General features: G+C 38.3%; 1 protein-coding gene across 1 annotated transcript in view; it reads right to left on the bottom strand.

Annotated features, from left to right (window-relative positions):
• POLA1 (DNA polymerase alpha 1, catalytic subunit) overlaps positions 1 to 23,958 on the bottom strand; it is a 307,100-nt gene that overhangs the window by 189,674 nt on the left and 93,468 nt on the right. The window lies entirely within an intron of this gene.

Below are 23,958 nucleotides of genomic sequence, written 5' to 3'. Positions count from 1 at the left end.
CTAGAGATAAATAGGTTATAATGTGGATACAAATAAAAACTGATATAAATTATCTTGGACCAGTTCAAAAGTAACACACATTTAACAAATGACAGCCTCTTAAAAAAACAGTAATATGACATAATGAGGGCAGGGCAGGGAGGGGGGAGAAAGAAAGAGAGACAGAGACAGAGAGAATATGAATGTATGTTTAAAATATATGTGCCAGATACTACGCAGGGAGTACCTTGAGCATTTTCTCATTTCATTCCTCAAGATCTCCAAGAGGTAACAATTGTAAATATCCACAATTGTTAGATGCCAGAAGATAAAGTAATTAACATGTCTTAGTAGTGACAGGAAAAGGGTATGAATCCAGGCACTCTGACTCCAGAGCCTGAGGTCTTAGTCACGCTATGCTATTGCCTCTCTGCTATCACCCATCTTTCAAAGCATCAGCCTAAACCAGAAGTCACATTTCTAACGGGCCAGATAAAGATTTACTTTATTTACATTTCTTTCTTCTACTTCAATAGGTCTCCTTGTCTACTAAGTTCAAATGTCATGATGTTATTTCTTTCTTGTCCTCCATACTTGCCCTGTAAATCCTGCCTGTATAGCAGCTTTTACATCTACTCAGTAATTTCCATTTTTATTGCCTCCTCCCATTTATTAAATACAAAATTTAATAATTTAATGATTACTTAATTTAATAATAATTCCCAATTTTGTTCAGATGTCCATTTCCCTGTGTTCTTAGAGAAGGAAGCCCTTCCCCAGTCCTAGAAGTGGTGTGTGGTGATGAATTTTGATTAAGTGAAGCCAGTGGTCTTAATACTGGCTGTACAGTGGAATCACTGGAGCTCTTTTAAAAAAAAATACCTGGTCCCAGAAGTCTTTTGTAAAAGCTCCCAAGATGATTCTTACATTGTAAGCTAGGTTAAGGACCACCACTCACCTAAGATAATCATGGTAATTCCATTCTGAAAACAATGATCAGTTTAAACCTGTGCTATGACAAAACAATCCTGGCCAATTAAAGGTAAGGAGAATTCCAGTAGAATGTTTCTGTATATGGTTTTTCTTACTGAAAAGGGGGGGGGGAGTGCCTTTAGAGACTAGGGGCTGCTTGGATCAGCAACAACCATCTCTGTGACCATGAAGGGCTATGCCTAAGGTACAAGCTAACATGTTGAGCAGGACATGCCACAGGTGGAAAGCACCTGACACCACGATGACCGGTCTGTGGCTGAGGGCTAACCAATTCACACTTCTACTACAAAATTCCAGTTGGCTTTAGATCTCATCAATTTACCCCGAATATATCATTATCCACCTCTTACATGTTTTCAATGCTTCCCCAATGCTCACAAGATCAAGACCGAATTTCTGCAATTGTCCCTAAACCACTGCTCCACCTGTACAGCCTATTATTCCCTTATACAAACCCTCTTGCCAGTGTGTCCTCTACCTGGAATTTCTTCCCTAATCCTCTTCCTATCACTGAGCTTACTAGCCTCAGCTTAAGTTCTTCTTCCATAAACCCTGAGCTGGCTGGCCCAGCCCACAGTGATCTCTCTCCTTTGACCTTTGTTTGTGCTATTCTACTAGTTCTTGAATGATGCTTTGTGCAATTATTAGTTGACAGTTCCTCCCTACTCAACTAGCCTACAAGTTCCAAGAGGTCAAAGCACATGTTTGTGCCTAACTGCAGGCGTTCAACAAATCATTTGCCAGTTGACTGACAGGTCCCTAAGTAATCCCAATTACTTTTCCACTACACAATAAAATTCTGTTAACTTATAAAAAAAATTCATTCTCCCCATTTCATCTTCATTTTTTAACATTTAAATTACAGGGAAATGCACTGTGGGAGAATACTGACTATTCCTTTGGGAAAAGGGCAATAATGAGATCAACCTAAGTCAAGTCAATCACAGTGAGGACAGAACTACTTATTAAGAAGAATTCTCTTTAACCTCTGTCCCTTACACCTTGCTAGACTTAGCTTTCCTCATCACAGTGGACAACTGCATGGGGTAACTGTTAACTACTAAGTAAAATAACTCAGGAACAATTTGTTAACCTTTCACTATAACTCCACATATTCAATAACCAGTCTCTTCGCTTCTTTCATGAACCAAACCCACTATGTCATCCCTGAGTGCACCTTCAATGTGAAATGGAGACCTTTACCTTTCAGATCTATCATTACCCCCATTCTATCCTGCCACCAACTCACAACCATTTCCACCATGCACAATCTGAAGGCTGCTACCAAAACAATTTTCTCTTTGGTGGCAGAAACCTTTTGGCAGATGCCACTTCTACAGAAATAGCAAACCATAGAGCAGTGTTTTTCAACCTTCTTTAACTGACGACACACTTGAACCTGTAGTTAAACTTCCATGGCACACTTAAATTATGTTGATTGAAAAGAAGAGTAAAAAGAATATACTTATTGTGCTTTGAACGTCTTTCAGAAATAATTTAATTAATGATCTTTAAAAACTTACATGGCACAACTGAAATCCTCTCACAGCACTATTGTGGCACTTCAGTTGAAAATCACTGCTATAGATTATGCTGCAATTGCTTTTTTCACATAACACTCTATCATTCCAAATCCACACATAAATAGTTGTCTTATTCTTTTAAATAACTCCATAGTACTCCATTGTATGAGTAGATCATAATTTAACTTGTGTTCTATTAATGAACATATAGGTTGTTTCTACTCCTTACCGTTATAATCATACTTCAACAAATGATCTTTATAGATGTAATTTGCAAATCTGCCAATAACAAGATACATTCCTACAAAGAGACTTAACTGAGTCAATAGATACAAACATATACATACATACATACACACACACACAGATTTTTTTTTGAGACAGAGTGTCATTCCTTGGCCCTAGCTAAAGTGCCATGGTATCATTGTAGCTCACAGCAACCTCAAAAAACTCTAGGCTTGAGCAATCCTCTTGCTTTAGCCTCATGAGTAGCTGGGACTAGAGGAATGTACCAGCCACCACACCTGGCTGGTGCATTCCTCTAGAGGAAGATGAGAGTAATGATGGATCTGAAAGGTGAAGGGGTTTTAGTAGAGATGGGGTCTCACTCTTGCTTGGGCTGGTCTTGAACCCCTGAGCTCAAGCAATCCACTCACCTAGATCGTCCAGAGAGCTAGGATTACAAGCATAAGCCACCGTGCCTGGCCAAAGGTTTTATATTTTAAAAAATTTTTGAGATAGGGTCTTGTTCTGTTGCCCAGGCCAGGATATAGTAATATCATCACAGCTCACAGCAACCTCAAACTCCTGGGCTCAAGAGATTCATCCACCCCAGCCTTCCAAGTAGCTGAAACTACAGTTGCTTATCACCATGCCTAGCTCATTTTTCTATTTTTCATAGAAATGGGGTCTTGCTATGTTGCTCAGGCTGGTCTCAAACATCTGGCCTCACACAACCCTCCAGCCTTGGCCTCCCAAAGTGCTAGGATTACAGGCATGAGGCACTGCACCTGACCTAAAACTTCTTATAAATATATTACCCAATAGATCTCCACAGAGACAGCACCAATTTCTGTGGATAGTTTTAATCACTATCTTCCTAGTGAACTTCACCAGTAGCTAATAATAAAGTTGTCTCAGGTTCAAGGTCCCCACCACAGCTTGTCAACTCTTTATTCTATACAAGACAACCCAAAACCAGATTGACTTCCAACCTTTTATGCTTCTTCACTAAGCAGTTCTAGATGGTGGGTACCCCAGTTCCCTCTCCAGTGTAAGGGCTAATAAACAGCATCTCCTCAAAGGTGCCTTCAGGCCTACCCCTCAATTCAAACAAATCAATGAGGAAGGCTTGGGTTTTGAATAGTCAGTAAGCTACCAAATTCTCGGTATCTGGCAGAGATACTGGTAGATGGCAGCTATTAATAAATATTTATAGACCACTAAATGAATGATCCTAAAGGGTACGTAGTATTATAAAGTCCCCTTTGACAGATGAGAAAAAAATAGGCTCTGAGATTTTTCCCAGAGTAACAGAGTTAGTCAAGAGCTTGATCTAGAAAGCTGGACTTTATGTTTCATTTTCTTTTCATTACATCCCACTGCCTTGTTTTTAAAAAAGAAAAAAAAAAAAACAAAAACACCATATTACGGTTCTGGAAGCCAACAATCAAAAACTTATGCATTACAGATATTTTCCTCATTGAGGAAATGCATTTTTTAAAATAGCCAGAGGTACCCTGAAAGGTCCACTGGACACAAGATACAGTGATTACAAGATGACCATTCATAAGTTCACTTCGAAGTGGCAAGCCTAATATTAAAGCTATCCATTCTGACAGAAAATCATTTTAACAAGTGCCAACGGCTAGAAAACAGGGCTATAAAGGCTTGCTAAATTCATTAATAAGGCAGTCTGCAGTTATCTGATTTCACAGCAACACCTGCATATTTATCTACTCATTACCAATTGGATGATGGAATTTTTTCAAGCACATTTCAAAAATCTGCCAACTCCAAGTGTAAAAAAATAAACTTTGTGGTTAATTTTTCCCTTAACAAAGTACAGCTGTTGAGAATAATTGTTCAAGATCTTACCCTGTAATGTCAACTGCAGCAGAACAAAGAGTATTTAATTAGCAAATCTATCCAGTAATTCAACACCTATTATATAAAATGCCTTCGTGATTTTATTCAGGATAATTTGCTAAGAGGGTTATTACTGACATTCAGATGGAATTTAAAATTCCTACGCAAGTCGAGTCATAATAGCAGTAATGATCTCCCCAATCAGGAGATTCGGTGTCACACAAGGCTCTCTTGCAATGCAGCAGCCGATTTCCTGACTTCTTAATTCCTGGGCTCAGCTCAGTGAGAGCCCTTCATGCCGATATTTCAGTCAGCAATACATCTTTAATGGGACTCTATTAAAATAACTAGAACAAAAATGACTTTTTTTTGGTTAAAAAGAATGACAGCACTGCCATCATATCAATCATTTCAGGCTTTGCAGAACAGTGCTGTTAAGGAAAAAGAGGAGGGGGAAACAGGAAAGGGGTGGAGGTGGGGAGAGCAATAATTAAAATAATATGAAAAGGTATTTTAACCCCAATCTGAGCCTCTGAAGGCTGGGGAAGGGTGTTGAGGACTAGAAAGGAAATGTAAAATGTGTATGAAAAAATTGTTTTCTAAAGAAAATAATTTGTTCACGAATACGCCCACGATATGGCTAAGTAGAAAGAGCATGTTTGTTATACCACGGTTAACAACAGCGGCAACCAAAGACCAACTACTACTGAGATGTTTATTTATAGGTTCTCCTAACAAGTCCAGGATGATGCCTAGGTCTTCGTATTTTGTTACAACAGAATACCATTGTCTTGCAATGTATTCAAAGGCTATGAAATGCTTTTAGATGCCATTACAGACCAAAACAGTGCTTATTAATACTAAATGAGAGAAAACACTAGCTTTCCGCAGTTAAAAAAAGTTTCAAGGTCCTACTCCAACAACATACATCTGCTATAGTAATACCCACTAACACGAAACCCACTTTGGTATATAATTCAGATATTAAACACAATGAAAATCCTACAAGAAAATGTTGAGTAAGGTCAAATTCTAAACAATGCATAAACAGAACGACAACTGAAATCTCAATGGCTTTAGGATTCGTCTGTTACCAATGACATAAAATTAGAAATAAACTGGAAACCTTAAAAAAATACATTAGCATAATAGGGGTAGTAAAATGAATGGTTTTGAAGGATAGGGAAGAGAAAAGTAGAAGAAATATAAATATTATGATACTTGGTAATCCAACCATTATCTAAGTGTTCCCTATTCCAAATTTCAGCAGTTTCCAAGCAAGACTCAGTGTTACTCAGTTCTCTCACTTGAACATTTCATAGAGACTGCCTTTTCCCTCTTTTCTGTTATTCTTAGATATTTGTCTTCTCTATAAATGCTCAAGAAACAAGGGCTATGGATTTAATCAGCACCCTATTTCTGTCTTCACCACTTAACACTTTAGTGAAACTGGGGTACTTACTGCTTTTAAACCTTAGTCCTACGTTCTCTAACATTGATGTGACACTACCAACCTAGTTCCCTGAGCTGGGATGGAAAAAAAAGAACTTTATGCTGCAAAGGTGCTTTGCAACAATAAAATGTTACACAAATGTTAGTTGTTTAAGAAGTTAGAGGTCTGAAATCTGACTACTCATTTAATATGCCAATTGCTAGCTAAGTGATTTGGGACCAACCTTGTTTCTCTCTCCAGGTCTCAGCATCCTTATTTACAAAAGGAAGAGGATGAGATTCTTCTCAGATCTAAAAATCTAAAATGCAAGTTTGACATGCAGAAATGTTTTTTCATTATATTTGGTTGTTCTGTCTTTCAACCACATTCACTTCTTTAAATATTAGAGAAATGGAAGCACTAACATATCCAACAAGGACAATTAGCAATGCAAGAACATATGCCCAAATTCTAGGCTGCTTTTAAGGGCTACAATTGTAAATATGTAGGTGCTCACAAGTTGTCCCCTTACATCTTTATACATTTAACATAATTGGGTAGGTATGCTTACAATACATAAAAACATCCAACACCTGTTGAGATCTCTTTCCCAGTCCCAGGGAACATATATACACACCCACCATCAGAGTTTCTCGATCTCGGCACTATTGACATTTTCGGCCGGATAATTCTCTGCCATGAGGATCTATCCTGTGTTCTTTGTAGAACGTTTAATAGCATCCCTGGCCTCCACCTACTGGATTTCAGTACTACGAGTGTGCACACACACCTGTGCATCCTTCCTCTTTCCAGTTGTGACAACTGAAATTGTCTCCAGATATTGCCATCAGTTTCTTGGGGGTGGGGGTGGGAGGGGGGACAAAATTGCCCCTGGTTGAGAATCACTGATACATAGTGATAACATTCTCTCTCCAGGCTCATATTCACTTGTTAGTTCCATAGACATTCATTCTAAACCCCACCCATTTCCTGCAAACCCTCAACCAATTCCAAACATGATAAATGCCCCCTCCAAGAAACTTTAACCAAAACACAGGGTTGGCTTTCTTTCTAATCCAATGAGCCAATATGTCCTACATAATATTGGAGCTTTCCAGTTGGCACATCCTCTGCATCTCTGTGTCTGTCCTTCAGACTCCCATCATTCACTTAGCCCACCTGTCTCCATCATCGCTACTTTCCAAGCCATTTTTTCACACTTTGCTAGTGTTCTTTCTCAAATACACTCCTTGAAATTAAATTCAAATGTCATGAATTAGCCTGACCTTGAGATTCATTTCATTGAGGCCTAGCTCATCTTCTAATGCTTCCTACATGCATCCTTCAATTCAGCCTTCCCAAAATATTCTGGGTACATTAAACAGGCCATGCTCTTTTCCTGTTACTGTGGTTTTCACATGCTGCTTCCTCAAATGTTTGAAAGTATGAATTGAGAAGTTAGACTGTCTGATGGTTAATTTTACGTGTCAACTTGGCTAGACCTAGATATTTTGCCAAACACTAGTCTAGATGTCACTGTGAAAGTATTTTAAAATGAGATCAACATTTCAATCAGTCTGTTTTGAGTAAAGAAGATTACCCACCATCGCATGGGTATGCTCCCTCCAATCACTTAAAGGCCTCAAGAGAAAAAGTATGAGGTCCTCAACGAAGAAGAAATGAAGATTGCCTTCAGACAGCTAAAACATCAGCTCTTCCCCTGGTGTCTAGCCTGTCTTACAGATTTTCAGACTTGACTGCCCCCGCAACTGGGTGAGCCAATTCATTAAAATAAATCTCCCTCTACATATGTGTGTATATATGTACATATATATATACATACACCCTATTGGCTCTGTTTCTCCGAAGAACACTAATACAGGCTACCTGAGTTCAAAACCTAACAACACTGCTTATAAGCTGTGTGAACTTGGGAAAGCAATATAATCTCTGTAAGTTCAACTGTAAAATGAAGATAACAGAAACTTCCTTATAATAGGGCTGCTGTGATCTTTAGATGTACCAATGTATGTACATTGTTTTATACAGTCTCTGATAAATGTTAGAAATAAATGTTAAGGAACTATTACTACCAACATCTACTTATTTTACACAGAACTTTACACTGTCAGAAAAGCCTTCTCCAGCCTCCCCAAACCAATGATATTAATGGGTATGTAAGTCCTATGTTCTTCCCAAACCATCTATGCATACCAAAACATACTTCTATTACTAAAGACTGAGAGAGCAAATTATTGGCAGACATCATATCATAGCCCTTTAAACCTCCTAACACAATGCCTGGCACATAGCAGTAATTCAATAAATACTTATTTCTTAAGTTCTAGTAAAAGGAGGTAAACCCCCAGTGGTCCAGCTTCAGAAGAACAAAGCCATTATCAATTGAAAGTGCCTCTCGACAATAACAGGACCCTAAAGCTTACAAAAAGTACCAATGAAACCCAAACACAGTACAGATTTAAATGCTGGCTCTTTCCATGCAAGAAATGATGAATGAATAAGTTTTGATCCCACTTTCAAACACAATGCATATTATTTAACAAATATTCACTCAAGAGAAATGATTTCTACCCCAATGATAAAGGGCCATTAATTATAACTTGACTAAAAGTATACCTCTCTCATACAACTCTTGTTTCCAGATAAACTGATTTTGTTTTAAATTCTTAATTTATAACCTAGACCTTCTGGTAGCTCATATGTGAAAAATATAAAACATGCTGAATAAACAACACTTTCTGAAAGGTTTCTCCTCCCTAACAGACACATTTAATGTTATTTATGAGTATCTCTCGATTATTGCCCTACAATTTGACAGGGCTCTAATTTTGATCCAAGAACTTAAAAAATCACAAACTATGGCTTTGATTATGTGAAATGAAAAGTGAGTTTCTTCTGTCTTATAATTCCTTGCTCTCAGCAGGAATATTTATTCATCCTGTGGATTTTTAAAAACCCACTTTACATTCTGACCTTTAAAAATGTTTTCACCTTTAAAGAAACCTTCCTATCACAACACAACACACTTATTCTCTATTCCTCCTCCATGCCAACCTCCAGTTTAGAAGATTCACATCCCATGTTTCACTTGAATTTACATGCATTGGTGCCATTGGTGCCATACTTGGGGTTCTATCTGACACAGGACTCTGGAGAACTTATAGAACTGGCCTTAAAGCACACTAGAACCAAGTCTACTCACCAACACAAGAGTTTGAGTATGAGCCTAAACATTCCTCAATATCATATTCCCAGTCAAGAAAGACTCTAAGGCACCAAGATTAAAACTACAGTAGGAGCTATTAGCCTAAGATCAAGATATCAGAAAATCCCCTGAAACTGTCCGCAAAGATTTGAATGTGTGCCTATATGCATTTTTCTAGGAACAAGGTCCATATGTTTCATCGAACTTGAAATTTTGATTTGTTTAAACTTAAGTACTATTGAGGATACTACAATTAGTCACAAAAATAGAGCTTTCAGATTCCTTAGGATTCATATAATGTCCATAAGACTAGAAATACAGCCACCCAAAGGTCCTTGCCCCTTGCTTTTGAGCTGGGTATTTTCAGACCCTACCTACAGTGTATTTCCCTCAGAGAAACACATGAACATGTCAAAAGGCTCAGAGATTTGGCTCCTGATTGACTCCTCGTATAACTCATCTGGGGGGCTAATTAAGAGACGGCCAAACTATGTCCGTGCTTTAGTGAACATCAGTGCTCAAGCAAGTTTCACACAACCTGATTAAAATTGACTCAAAGTGTCTTACTTCAGTAATCACTTAGACGGAATGAATTTTACATTAGTGGGATCAAGCATGCACCAGGCCTCAGTGGAAATGAAAAGGGCTTATAGTAATAGGATTTATAAACCCACCCATTAGGTTAATGGCTAAATGATTTACGTGTAACTTTCTCCCCCACCCCGCCTTCTCTCACCCTTTAACTCAGTAAAAACTATGCTTGGCATTTTCCACTGCAGTGCCACACACAAAGGAAATAGCCTTTCTATTTTGGGACATTCTAATTTCTAATAATGGCTTGGGTAGCTACCATTAACTCTTTCAAAGCACAAATAATTGACTAATAAAATTAAGTATTCTATAAGGCCTGAAAGTGCTTAATTGATCATAATTGTCTATTTGAGAAGAAGGCGTCAGGCTGGTTATGCTCGGATAATGAAGTTGGGCAATTCTGAAGCACTGCAATCAAGATAATACTTACAGCTAAAAAGGACATTAGCATTTTCTAGAATCTGTAACATTTTCTTTATGACTGAGGTCATGGGAAAATCTGACCAGAAAACTTTGAGCTCCTAGCTCCCACAGATGGCAGACTTAACAAGTTGTCACTTGCCATTAACTAAGCACCTGGCCTGAGCTCAATCCTAGAAGTGCACATAGCTGGTGGTCTGGAGACCGGAAGCAAGAGAGGGACCAAGGTGTTGCCATCACCATTTTGACAGAAGCATTTCTGCCTTCTGGAAGGCTCCTTTTTAGGTTCAGTGTGTGACAAGATTTCACTAGAATGTCCATCATTACTCTCTGCTTCAAAGGATGTGAGAAGAAGGAGAACTTTTAAGCCTAACACCCCAGAAAGGAACTCTCTTGTTCAGGATTAGGGTTGATATTAAATTGTGTTCTATCATAATCAACTTCCTACATATCCTCTTTCAACTCTTTATTTTTTTTACTAAGTGGTATCCTTTACCCCAGTCCATTTCATCAGAAGTTCAGAAAATGGATTCTATGAGCTAGCTTTGATTAAAATACAGAGGTTTCCTTTTTTTTTTTTTTTTTTTTTTTTTTTTAGAGACAGAGTCTCACTTTGTTGCCCTCAGTAGAGTGCCATGGCATCACAGTTCACAGCAACCTCCAACTCCTGGGCTTAGGTGATTCTCTTGCCTCAGCCTCCTGAGTAGCTGGGACCAGAGGCACCCGGCTATTTTTTGTTGCAGTTAGGCCGGGGCTGGCTTTGAATCCGCCACCCTCAGTATATGAGGCTGGCGCCCTACTCACTGAGCCATAGGCGCTGCCCCAAGGGTTCCTTTAAAAAAAAAAAAAAACTTTCAGAAAGATGGTCTAGTTAAATGTCATTTTGTTCACTTGTCCAGAGAAACATGTTACAGACACATGTTCAGATATGCCTCTAGAACAATGATTTTCAACTAGTGTGGCACGAAAATTTTTGAAGAACATTAATTATTTTAGAAAGCAGTTCAGAGCACAGTAAGTATATTCTTTTTTTGGTCAATATAATTTAAGTGTGCCATGCAAATTTAACTACAGGTTCAAGTGTGTTGTGAGATAAAAAAAAAAAAAAAAAAAAAAAAAAAAGAAAGAAAAAGGTTGAGGGCGGTGCCTGTGGCTCAAAGGAGTAGGGCACCGGCCCCATATGCTGGAGGTGGCAGGTTCAAACCCAGCTCTGGCCAAAAACTGCAAAAAAAAGGTTGAAAAACACTGCTCTAGAATAAATATAGTTGACCCTTGAGCAATATAGGCATTAGGAGGACTGACCCCTACATAGTCAAAAATCCACAGATAACTCCTGACTCTCTAAAAATATAACTACCAATTGCCTACTCTTGACCGGAGGCTTACCAATAACATAAACAGTTGATTGACACATGTTTTGTATGTGATATGTACTATATATGGTATTCTTATAATAAACTAGAGAAAAGAAAATATTATTAAGAAAATCATAAGAAAATACACATTTACTATTTAAGTGGAAATGGATTATTATAAAGGTATTCATCCTCCTCATCTGGACTGAGGAGGAGTTGGTCTTGCTATCTCCGGAGTGGTAGAAGTAGAAGAAAATTCATGTACAAGTCCACCCACAGAGTTCAAACTCATGTTTTTCAAGGGTCAACTATATATTTAAGAATTAATCACATATTCTCATTTATCAACCACCTTTTCTTTTGTACTATTATCATGTATACTTCCTCTGGGAAGAATTCAGAGAAATTTTAAAAGAAATAGACACAGCCTTTAAAGAAAGAAGTGTGGAGACTCCTCAAAGAACTAAACCTTTTATCTAGACCTACCATTTGATCCTGCAATCCCATTACTAGCTATCTATCCAAAAGAGAAACAATCATTTTACCATAAAGACATTGGCACTTAAATGTTTCTAGCAGCTCAATTCAGAATCACAAGAATGTGCAAACAACCCAGATGCCCTTCAACCCATGAACTAAATAATAAACTGTGGTATATGTAAACCAATGAATACTACTCAGTGGTAAAGCAGATGGAAATTCTGTATCTTGTAGCAAACTGGAAGGATCTGACAAACATTCTCCTAAGTAAGGTATCACAAGAATGGAAAAATAAGCATCCCATGAACTCAATACTAAGTTGAAAGTAGTAGATTAACAACTACAGGACCATACGAGAAAAAAACTCAAATTCAAGAAGGGTGGAGGGGGTTCCGTAAGTTCCCACCCAACAGGCACAATGCATGGGTACATGGCACACTTCCTCGGTGAATGACACAACTACAACTTGGACTTTACATATGCAAACAATGTAAACTAATTGTATTTACCCTCATATTAACCTAAAATTTAAAAAAAGAAAAAAAAAGAAAGAAAGATCAGGCTGAGAAAAGTCATTTAGGATGAAGATGCAGAATATGGAAAAACAATATAAAGGCTATACAAGATCTGGCTACTATTGCTAAAAAAAAAAAAAAATCTCTTTCACTTCTGACTTGTGTGCATTTCCACTCTCTAATTCGGTCAAAGCTCAAGAAAGAATTTGATATAGATTATAGAAAACACTGTATTTTCATTAGAACATCAAAAAGGAATTCATTCATTCACATGCTAACAAGCATGTATTTACTGAACTCTACTCATGTGCTAGATGGTAAAGAACACACAGATGAATGATTCATTCAGAACTGATCCCACCTCTCTTATAGGGTGTATAGGAGAACCTCATAGAGAACCAAATACATAGGCACACACACTCACTACATAGATGCACACATATACAACAGGGGTAGAAGTTAAAGTTCATGAAAGCAGATTGTGTAGGACCTTTTAAGTCACATGAAGTACTTTAAACTGAGAGCAGCATCAACATATTGATAGTTTCAGGCATCTTCAAACTGCAGCCCACCTAGGACATTTATCTGGGTGTTTTTGCTGCTGCTGCCTGTCCTGCTTAGCAGCCGACTTGTCCTGGGGCCCGCAGTCCAGCCCTCCAATGGTCTGAGGGACAGTGAACTGGCCCCCTGCTTAAAAAGTTTGAGGAGCCTTGGTTTAAAGAGATTGTTCTGGCTATAAAACATGTCAAAAATACCTGGGGCAGGGGGCAGTGTCCAGGGAGACATAATGAGACCTGAATAGCATAAGAGCAGTGGCACTGAAGATGAAGAATCACAAATATTTAGGAAGTGTAATCCACAGGACTTGGCAACAGACTGGATTTGAGGCATGAGGAAGAGGCAGAAGTCAAGAATGATACCCTTGTTCCTGGCTTAACAACTGAGTAGACAGTGCCATCATTCATTAAGGCAGGGAATCAGGGCAGGGAAATAGGTTGAGGAGCAGAACCACATGGGCAGTTTTGGAACAGGATATGCCTGTGGGACATCTAAATGGAGATCACAGGCAAGTAGACTGAAGCTAAGATGTTCAGGGGAAGGGATATAGGATATTTCAGGTGCAAGAAATCCAATGCTCAACGGAGATGCAATCTAATATATAAACCAAAGCAATGTCAGCATGCGGACACTAACAGAACCTTTTGAAATGGATGGCACAACTCACTCATGGAGAAGCAGAAGGAAAGGAAGACTAGGCAAGCTAGCACCAAAACCATGGTAAGGGTGCTAGAGTGGCAGGTGCAGTGTGAGTCTCCTGATCCTTCATTCCTTCTCTGGTACCTTCTGTTCTCTTTCAGCTATCAGATCTCCATTCTTTCTGTTACAATTGGCAGGTGTCATACAAACCAGGGGCTACCAGCAAATCTGATGCAGGCTGCCATAGTCAGACAGCCAGGCACCACACAGTGACCTTTAATGAGAATGATCCTAACAGGTGGCTAGGACCTAATATAAATAATTGTATTAAGCCTCTGAACAAGATCAAAAAAGGGGTGCATCTTGTCTCTTCATAAGCAACCAAAACAACTACAGGCCCAGGTTAACAAACAGCAAGCAATCTTCGCAGCGGCTGGCCTCCTTGAGGCAATGTTGATGGGGTCAACAAAAAGACTAAACACCAACCAATTTTAGTCACAAGTAAATAGCTTCCTATAGCTCCTACATGACCATCCTTTTCCCTGCCTGTCTTCTGCATTTTGGGGGAGAGTTCTTTTTATTGTCAAGGCTGATGTCATTTGCTAGCAGTTACGATTTATACTCACCCAATATAAGTAGAAATGGGAGAAGGGGTTCTCCTTGGGATACAAATTATACTCTTCATAGCCTTCCAGAGAAACTAAGTCTAAATCTATATTAATTGCCTTTGTCATTAATTAGACTTTATAACATCAAATGTTTCACAGTTTTCATGGACTTTTAACCCCAGAGCAAGCCACTGTTTAGACAGAACAGACAGCTGTAGCTTAGAGGGTGGATGGGAGGGGGAGGAGCCTGTACAACCTTTTCTGAAAAACAAACACCACCTTCATCATGGCCCAGAAATTCCACTGGATGGTGAGAAGCCAGCAGTCCTGCAACCTGCAGTGGCACCCCATGTACTGATCTGCAGCCATTCTGCCTGACCTTTACATACAAAAAAGAAATCTTTCCCCTGGAGAAAATCTCCTCTGCTCCCACCCTCTTAAACCTTGTGACTGCAAATGGCATGGCTAGAGTGAGCCACACACCACTGGCATGTCGGTACCCAGATAAGGAATCCAAGCAGTATATCAGATTCCTGTCAGCTGCAAAAGAACCGGCATTTCAGCTGCTTCTCATTCTTTATTCTTAAATGGCAGGATGGGCTCAAGGACATGGTAGCCTGTCACCCAAGAAGAGACTAAAGATTAAAAAAGATAAAATTAAAACCCTTGAGGGTACAGACTCACAAGAGACTGAGAACTGAACAAGTTCTTTAGAAAAGTGCATATGGCATTTTACAAACCAGTAATAAATGTGTTTCTTTTAGTGACAAGGCAGGGGGAACTGATTTATGGGAGCAAAATAAGCATCAAACCAAGTACAGATTAGTTCCTACTCAATGGGACTAACAGAATAATTCTCCTGCTACTGATTTGTAAAATACTTATTTTCAGAACTCTAAGCCCAGAGCATTAAAATGTTGGCATGCTCTATGAAAACTATTATGATGAAGTTACCTACTTAATCAGTCCCCCGAACTAAACAGCATATAAAATTAAATATAGAACAACAGAATTTAAAGAATATGGCTAGGGAGAAGAACTTACCTATTCAGAATACAAAATATGTTTTTTTTTTCCCCATACCACTACCATAGCCACCAAATCATTCTCGACTAATTCTTACAAGCTGAAGACCAACTTGGATTTTGATGTATAAACTGCTTTTGACGATATTTCATTTTAAACAGATAAACACTTTTCTTAAAAAAAAATGCAAGCCGAAGAGACCCTTTTGAGAAACTAAGAAAACAGATGTGGAAGCCATTTGTTTAGATGAAGAGGAATTTTCGCTTTTATAGGAATACAATGATTCATGAAGAGGAAAAAAGTCTGTCATCAAGTTTACTTCAATAGATACTCTTGGGTTTGAGGCAGCTTTCTAAATATGGCCATTGCTTTTCTTCACAACTCATCTCTCCTGAAATATCTCAAACTACCACTAACAAACATCACTTTTATTGTCTTTGTTCTTTTAAATTTTCTGCTTAGTTAATATGTTGTGCAGGAAAAAAAATTCCCAACTCTGGTACTATACTATTGCATACTTGCTTTTATTGCTTAGGTAGTGGGACAAAATACCTACCATTTGGTGATTTATCAAAAACATACCAGCATGAGATTATTAAAACAATATGAATACAAGAAACCCTGACCATAACTTCTGAAATAAAAGCTCTCCTTAACCCTAAAGGAGATGGAATAAGAGAATAATGACATTTCCCTAAGACCTCTTAACAACAAGAAAAATCATCTTTCTTGGTTTCTGATAATGAAGACATTAACAGGAACTAAAACAGGAAAAGAGACAAAAGGCATTAGCTTCAACCTAGGCAAATGCTTAAGAAACTTCTCTCCTTCCGTTACTGTGCCCCATACTATACAGCTATTCCCCTCTTGGTAGGTCTACCTACAGGTCTCTCTCTGGGTTAGAGGGCACAAGATCTGCAGGTATGAGGCGCTTCCCTACTATGATCCTTTCCTCCCCCAACAAAAGGATGAGGCAAAACCAACCAATTTTGCTCAATTTCTTTTTTCTTTTTGAGACAGAGTCTCACTTTGTCACTCCAGGTAGAGTGCTGTGGCGTCACAGCTCACGGCAACCTCAAACTCTTGGGCTCAAGTGATTCTCTTGCCTCAGCCTCACAAGTATCTGGGACTACAGGCACCTGCCACAATGCCTGGCTATTTTTTGAGACAAAGTCTTGCTCTGGCTCAGGCTGGTCTCGAACCTGTGAGCTCAGGCAATCCACCCACCTTGGCCTCCCAATTGCTAGGATTGAGCCATTGTGCCTGGTCTACTCAATTTTTTTTGACAAAACAACAACAACAAAAACCTAATAACACCCTTCCCGTTAATAGTCTGCCATCACTCTTTTGCAATATCCACATCTGCCAATATTTTGTCACTTTACTTTCTATAGTTCATATTTCAAAACTAGATGTTTTAACCTGTTCTAAATATAACAACATTAATTTTGAACATGCACCTTTAAACTACATATATTCCTGCTATGAACTATGACTTGGTCTACGAACCTCATAATCTGTAAAATTCTATATTTATGTATATATAAAGATTTTTCTGCATAAAGAATTCCTAACTTTCACTCTCTTTCAAAAGGGTCCTGGCCTAAAAAGATTAGCTTCCTCCTCAAAACTTGCAGTGACTTTATACTTATGCCAAATCAGTCCTAAAATAGTATGGGAACTTGCCTGGTGTATCTAATACCCCTGGCTGTTTCTGATTTACATAAGAGATTGCCAAAAAGGAGCGACAGGTTTTGATGGCTCCAATGCCACATATAAACCCTTCACTAACCATCCTAAAAATGGGCCAGAGAAGGTGGGGTTGGGAAACAGATGAACATGAACCTTAACAAATCCATGACCAGTAGAAACATAATGTGTAGTTTGGATTGGAAAGTGTAAAGGTTGGTTAGTTTGCAGACTATAAGGAATCTGGAATCTTATCTGTCTTAATTAACTTGGAAGCTTCCAACTACTTCCTACTACAGTGAAGTAGTTTTCACTGTCTGGAAAATGAAAGGACCAGGACTCGAGAGTTGTATTACAGGAATATAAAAACAAAAGACTTAACCAATCACATGAACTCTCCTACTAATAGACTGATCTATTAAAACGTTCTCTCTAGAGATATGCCTAATCCTTAAGATGAATCTGAAAAGAGAAGGAACATGATTCTGGGTCCATGCAGGGAATGGTGCATTCACAAAAAAAGAAAGGAGGGCAGTGCTAATAAAAGATGAATGAGATAAATGGTTTCTGACACCATCATTTAAATCAGGGGTGTCCAACCTGAGCCAAGGACCTGTTTTTGCTCATCAGCTTTTGACAGCATTTGTGTATTTAATGTTTAACCCAAGACAAGTTTTATTCCTTCAATTTGCAGCAGAGGAAAAAAAAAAAAAGGTTGGCCACCCCTGACCTTGTTCTACTTATTGCATCTTTTAAAAAAGGAAGCAATGAGGTGTAAGGGTCCAGGTCAATAACTGACATAACGTCTAGAAACCTGGGATCTAGGTGGCTTTAGTGGCACAGCCAATATGCCCTTTAAGGTCTAGCTTTCTCATTTCTTTGCAGTCCAGAGTGTCATTTCTTCAGATAGGAATTTCCCCTCTTCCCTCTGCAGTACCTTTCACCCTTCCCTTCCCACTGCAGCATCCATCTCTCCTCAATTATAGGTTACTCATTCACTCAACAAATACATATTGACAGTCTGTGGTACTTAGCTCTCTGAAGATGAATAAAATGTAGTCCATACCCCTGAGGAGCTGGTAATCGATGCCCCAATTATTGACAATGGGCATATTTCTTCTTTATCTTTTAGGGCTTGACTCTCCACCTCATGTTTAAATGCATAAAACCTATGCTTCCTTGTAGATTCAGTCTTAGAATTCAGCTCAGATTGGTCTTACAAAGGTCAGTAAAATCTCTTCTTGCCAAAATTAATAATCATTGCTTAGGTTAGATTCTTCAACAATCATCTGAGCATTACCTACCCTGATGAAATTAAAAGGTACTTTACTGTTTTCCCTTCATCATCACTACCCTCCACCAGACCCTAATAATACCCTACTTATGAACATGTCTTCAGATATTGCCCAATTTCCTATGTGGGCAAAATTGCGCACCTTGAAAATCACTAACCTATATCAATGACTAGAATAATCTTTGTATAATCACTGTGCACACACTTGAGAAGTGACTGACCTGTCATAAAGCGTACCAATTATAGACATAAATCTACTGTTGTCAAGAGTATTTAGTACATAGGATTATGTTATCCACAAAACATTTTTCTTGTTTAGGCAAACATTAAAACATCGCCAAATACACTAGATATCTTACCATTGCTCCTCCCTGCTCCCTGGGAGGAAAGGTGAACCTAATGAACCTAATGGACATCAAAGAGCTCCCTTGCCCACTAATTTCCAGTTGGGTTTGGCTAATGGAGACTATTGAATACATGAGGAAAAAAGATGAGAGGAGAATGAGGGTAGTTATTTATGCCCCTGTCTCTTTCCTGAGGGGTCTGGTAGGGGCTGGCTAGGTCCATCAACCCACAATCAGGAGGCCCCCTTCACCCAACTTCCTCTTCTTGAGATAGGTATCTGTTCCCTCCCTCACCTAAGAGTATAACAACCCTGCTATTACTAGCACTGAAGTTCACACAATTCTCTTGTGCATTCACTATACTCTACCCACATTTTTGTGAATAATCCCTTTATTAAATCCTTCCATTCATCCCAGTGTTACCTATCTCCTGCTGGGAAACTGACTGATAGACCAAATAAATTTTAAAACCAAAAAGCAATTTTAAAATGTTTTGCTTAAAACTCCATCTTCCTGAAAGCAGATTCACAAGAAGCAACACATTTTGAAAATCCAGGCTTTTAATGTTTGTAAATAAGATATACTGTGAAGTTTCTTTAAAGAGCAAACTTATGATACACTTCTTTTACTCTACTACATTGATTAAAAATAGTAGGAGACTACCTCCATCTTATGGTCTTGACAATTTTGGTAGTTATTATATGTTAACTTACATAGTTATATTTCCATGTATATAACTTAGGTTGCTGATTATACTGCACATTGTCACTGAAGACCAGGACTGTATCTTACACATGTTTTCCTCACAATCACAACTTGCAGTTGTAGTTCCTTTTAAAAGAGAGTACATTTGAAAAATATCTGTTGACAGCTGGAAACAGTACCAACAGAAAACAGAACATAATGAAGCAGGAAAGCTAGCCCCAAGAGATATGTTCAGTTACTTCAGTATTTTCTTATTTGGCTTGCCCTATCAAAAGATTCTGCTACGAGAAGAAAAATAAAAAAGCTCCACTGTAAGGTGAATATAAAATTTTAGGAAAACAGCTGTATAGCCATCAAGATTATTTTCCACAAGTATCCAACATGAAATAGAATTTACAACAGAGACAGGAAGAAGAGTAGGTGGAGTTAGAATGGAAGGAAATGAGGAGGCTCAACAAGAATTAATTACTGGTAATTACACATGCTACAGCCTCTCTTCTTTCTCCACCCTCTAGCTAATCAACAGTGAGAACAGATGTGGTCTGTGGTATTGGGGAGGGGGTGCTTAACAGCTGTTTGGAGAACATGCCATTAAAAAGCAGCCTTGTCCACAGAAACCCAAGAGTTTTACTGTTTGAAAGAAAAGAGGTAATGAATAATGACCACAATCTTACATTGAACTTCAGCTAATTCGGGCCGATGACAAAAAATCCTCTGATTTCTGATAAACTATGGCAGCAGTGTTGGTATTTTCTTAGAGTGCTTCAATATTTGAATATATTTCACATATTTCATCCATGTACTCCCTAAACCAGTATAAAAATCCAACTACTCCTTATTTAGTAAGTATTCAATAAATCTTAACTATGATAACGATGATCACAGAAAAACTCCTAAATCTCCCATTATAGGGAATACCAAATTAGGATGAAACAATCCTAAATTCACTAGACCATCTTTTTGTACATTCTTTCATGGCCAAGAGCTCTATACAACACGAAACTCAGAACATTCCAGTTTACTTCTTATAAAATTTGAAGAATATAGCACATTGTCAATGCAGATAATCTTTTTTTAAATGATAAAAACACAAACCAAAGCCCAGTGATAAATTAAAAAACAGTACAACAATCAAGGGTTTAATAGGAAATGTAGTTTACCCACAGAACAAAAGTTCCAACCAATTTCTGGTAAGGAGTCGTTTTTTACTTCCTCCAAAATCTAATGACTACTAGGTTTGGCAAGGGTAGGAGTGTCAGTGACATTCCCACCCCATTTGGGATATCCCCAAGACCCAAGGAATGAGGAGAGATGACACCAATCTCCCTTCAGGAATTAGCAATTGACTGATACTGCCAATGATTGATAGCAAGCACACTGCTTTTGCTGAAATGTGGAACTCAGTTGGAAGCTTTGAGAGTTCTTAAACAACTTAATAATTGCGAGTTTTTCTTAAATGTTATTTATATAAATATGTGGAAGATGGTGGTGTACATACACATAAAATGTGAGAGCACACACATTCATACAGACTTGCAGGATGTGACACTAATTTCTCTTATTAAATTGAACTTGCATATTCTCAAATTTACTTCTGTGTATTTTGGGGGCAACTTCAAAATTTTCATTCAGTTTCAGTATATGCAAATTGCACAAACTATGATCCTGTTGGGGATAATTAGAGAAAGATGGAGCTGGGGTTGAAAATAAGGAAGGTAAAAGCTAATGTCAGAAGAGGAATAAAGATCAGTAAACTGAAACCACATACTGATAGCATCTAAGAGTCAGCACCAGGGGATGTGACCTGAGTAGGGAGCTATCGGGAGATGGACATCAACAATTTCTGAGTTTGAAAATCAGAAAGGCAATGAACAGTTAAAAAGAAAACCAGCCATGGACGAGGAAGGAAAATGCCTCAAATCAGGCTTTTTGTGTGCCACAAAGCAAATTTTCTGTTAAAACAAGGGATAGTAAATGAAAAAAACAAAATACAGTATCCTTTATTACTACAGAAGAGTATAAATTAGCATCAATTGCATTACATTTAGAAGATTTATTTAAATGATTATAAACACTGTTTATTTCTAAGAGTTTCAACTTTAGACCCCTTGCAACTTTAGTTTCCATGAAGTGTAAAGTTCTCAGACTTAAACTCTATATCCATGACAGTTTCCAGCAACCAACTCCTCCTGATGAGAAAAGGACTATCTATACCAGTGGTTCTCAGCCTTCCTAATGCCACAACTCTTTAATATAGTTCCTCATGTTGTGGTGACCACCAACCATAAAATTATTTTCGTTGCTACTTCATATAGTGTTAGTGCTCAGATATCTAGGAGCTGGATTCTGGCTCCCACCTCCATTCTTTAAGTGGGCAGACCTTTCCTTTGCAATTCACCAGGATACAGCTATTCTTTTTAGCGTGATTTGCAAACTCACCTTTCGATCCCTAGAAATAATTTTAATTATCTGTAAAAGAACACATAAGAAACTTTAAATTAATCCTTTATTCTGATTTATGTTGCTTTTCTGCATCAGCAAAGACATATTACCATGCTAAATAATGAGCTTTTTTTTCTGATAGAGAATCTATTTGGGAGAGAAATGGGAGTTTCTGGCAAAAAAAAAAAAAATAAAGGCTTCATTACTTCAGCTTTAAATGTAAATTAGGCACTCAGCAGCTTGCAAGTTAGGACAATTTTCCTTACACGAGATAGGATGAATTATATTTTATTCCTTACTTCTTAACAAGAGTCACTTCCTTAGACATACCTAACCCTTAAACAAAGGCTGCTCTTTGTCACAGCTACGGAAATGTTTTTATTACTGATGTTCTTTAAATATGAATAAAAATCTCTTTTCTATACTCATGCTCATAACAAGCTGTTACTTCGGCAAAGAATATCTAAAATGAATATAGAAATAAAAAGGGGAATATTTGCTTTCTATGTGAACACTACACATATCACCTCAACTAATGGATAGGCCTTTTGAAAAAATTCATGAACATGGAATTTTCCATTTATTTGTGTCTTCTTCAATGTCTTTCATCAAGATTTTGTAGTTTTCAGTGTACAGGTCTTCCACCCCCTTGGTTAAATTTATTCCTAAGTATTCTTTTTCATGTTACTGCAAATGAGATTGTTCTCTCACTATCTTTTTCAGATAGTCTATACATTGTTAGTGTATGGAAACACAACCAATTTTTAGATGATGATTTTGTAGCCTGCAACTTTAGTGAGTTCACTTATTAGCTCTAACACGGTTTCTTTTTTTGTGGAATCTTAAAGATTTTCTATATGTAAGATCGTGTCATCCACAGTTTACCTTCTTGCTTTCTGATTTTCTCACCTTTTATTTCTTTCTCTTGCCTAATTGCTCTGCCTAGGACTTTCAGTTCTATATTAAATAGAAGTGGTGAGAGTGGGTACCCTTGTCTTGTTCTTGATCTTAGAGAAAAGGTTTTCAGCTTTTCACTCTGAAAGATGTGGGGTTATCACATATGGCCTTTATTGTGTTAATGGTACTGGCTGGCTTTCCATACCTAATTTATTAGGAGTTTTTACCATGAAAAACTCACTGAATTTTGCCAAATGCTTTTGTTGCATCTATTGAAATTATCATGTAATTTTCATCCTGCAGTCTATTAAGGTGGTATATCACATTTATTGATTTGTGTATGGTTAAGCCATTCTTATAACCCAGGGATAAATCCCACTTGATTGTGGTATATGATTCTTTTAATGCTTTTTTGTTGTTGTTGTTGTTCTGTGTTTTTGTTGAGACAGAGTCTCACTTTGCTGCCTTGGGTAGAGTGCCATGGCATCATCACTGCTCACAGCAACTTCAAACTCTTAGGCTCAAGTGATTCTCTTGCCTCAGCCTCCTAAGTAGCTGGGACTACTGGTGACTACCACAACACCTGGCTATTTTTCAGAGATGGGATCTCACTCTTGCTCAGGCTGGTCTTGAACTCTTAAGCTCAAGCAATCCACCCACCTCAGCCTCTCAGAGTGCTAGGATTACGGGCATGAGCCACCACACCCAGTCTTTCTTTTAATGTTCTGTTGAGTCCAGTTGCTAGTATTTTATTCAGGATTTTTGCATATATGATCATTGGTGATATTGACCAATTTTTTTTCCTTGTAGCATCTGGCTTGCTATCAGGGTATAGTTGGCCTCATAAAATGAGAATTAATATTGGTTTTTTTTTTTTTTTTTTTGAGACAGAGCCTCAAGCTGTCCCCCTGGGCAGAGTGCCGTGGCATTACAGCTCACAGGAACCTCCAATTCCAGGGCTCAAGCGAGTCTCCTGCCTCCGCCTCCCAAGTAGCTGGGACCAAAGGCGCCCGCCACAACGCCCGGCTATTTTTTGGTTGCAGCCGTCATTGTTGCTTGGCGGGTCCGGGCTGGGGGTTCGAACCTGCCACCTTAGGTGTACGTGGCTGGCGCCTTAGCCGGTTGAGCTATAGGCGCCGAGCCGAGAATTAATA

The sequence above is a fragment of the Otolemur garnettii genome, unplaced genomic scaffold, assembly GCF_000181295.1.
Source record: "Otolemur garnettii isolate 467f Iridium unplaced genomic scaffold, OtoGar3 scaffold00051, whole genome shotgun sequence".
NCBI classification, from domain to species: domain Eukaryota; kingdom Metazoa; phylum Chordata; class Mammalia; order Primates; family Galagidae; genus Otolemur; species Otolemur garnettii.
Note: the sequence above shows the minus strand (reverse complement) of the source record. Positions and strands in the feature narration are given on the sequence as shown.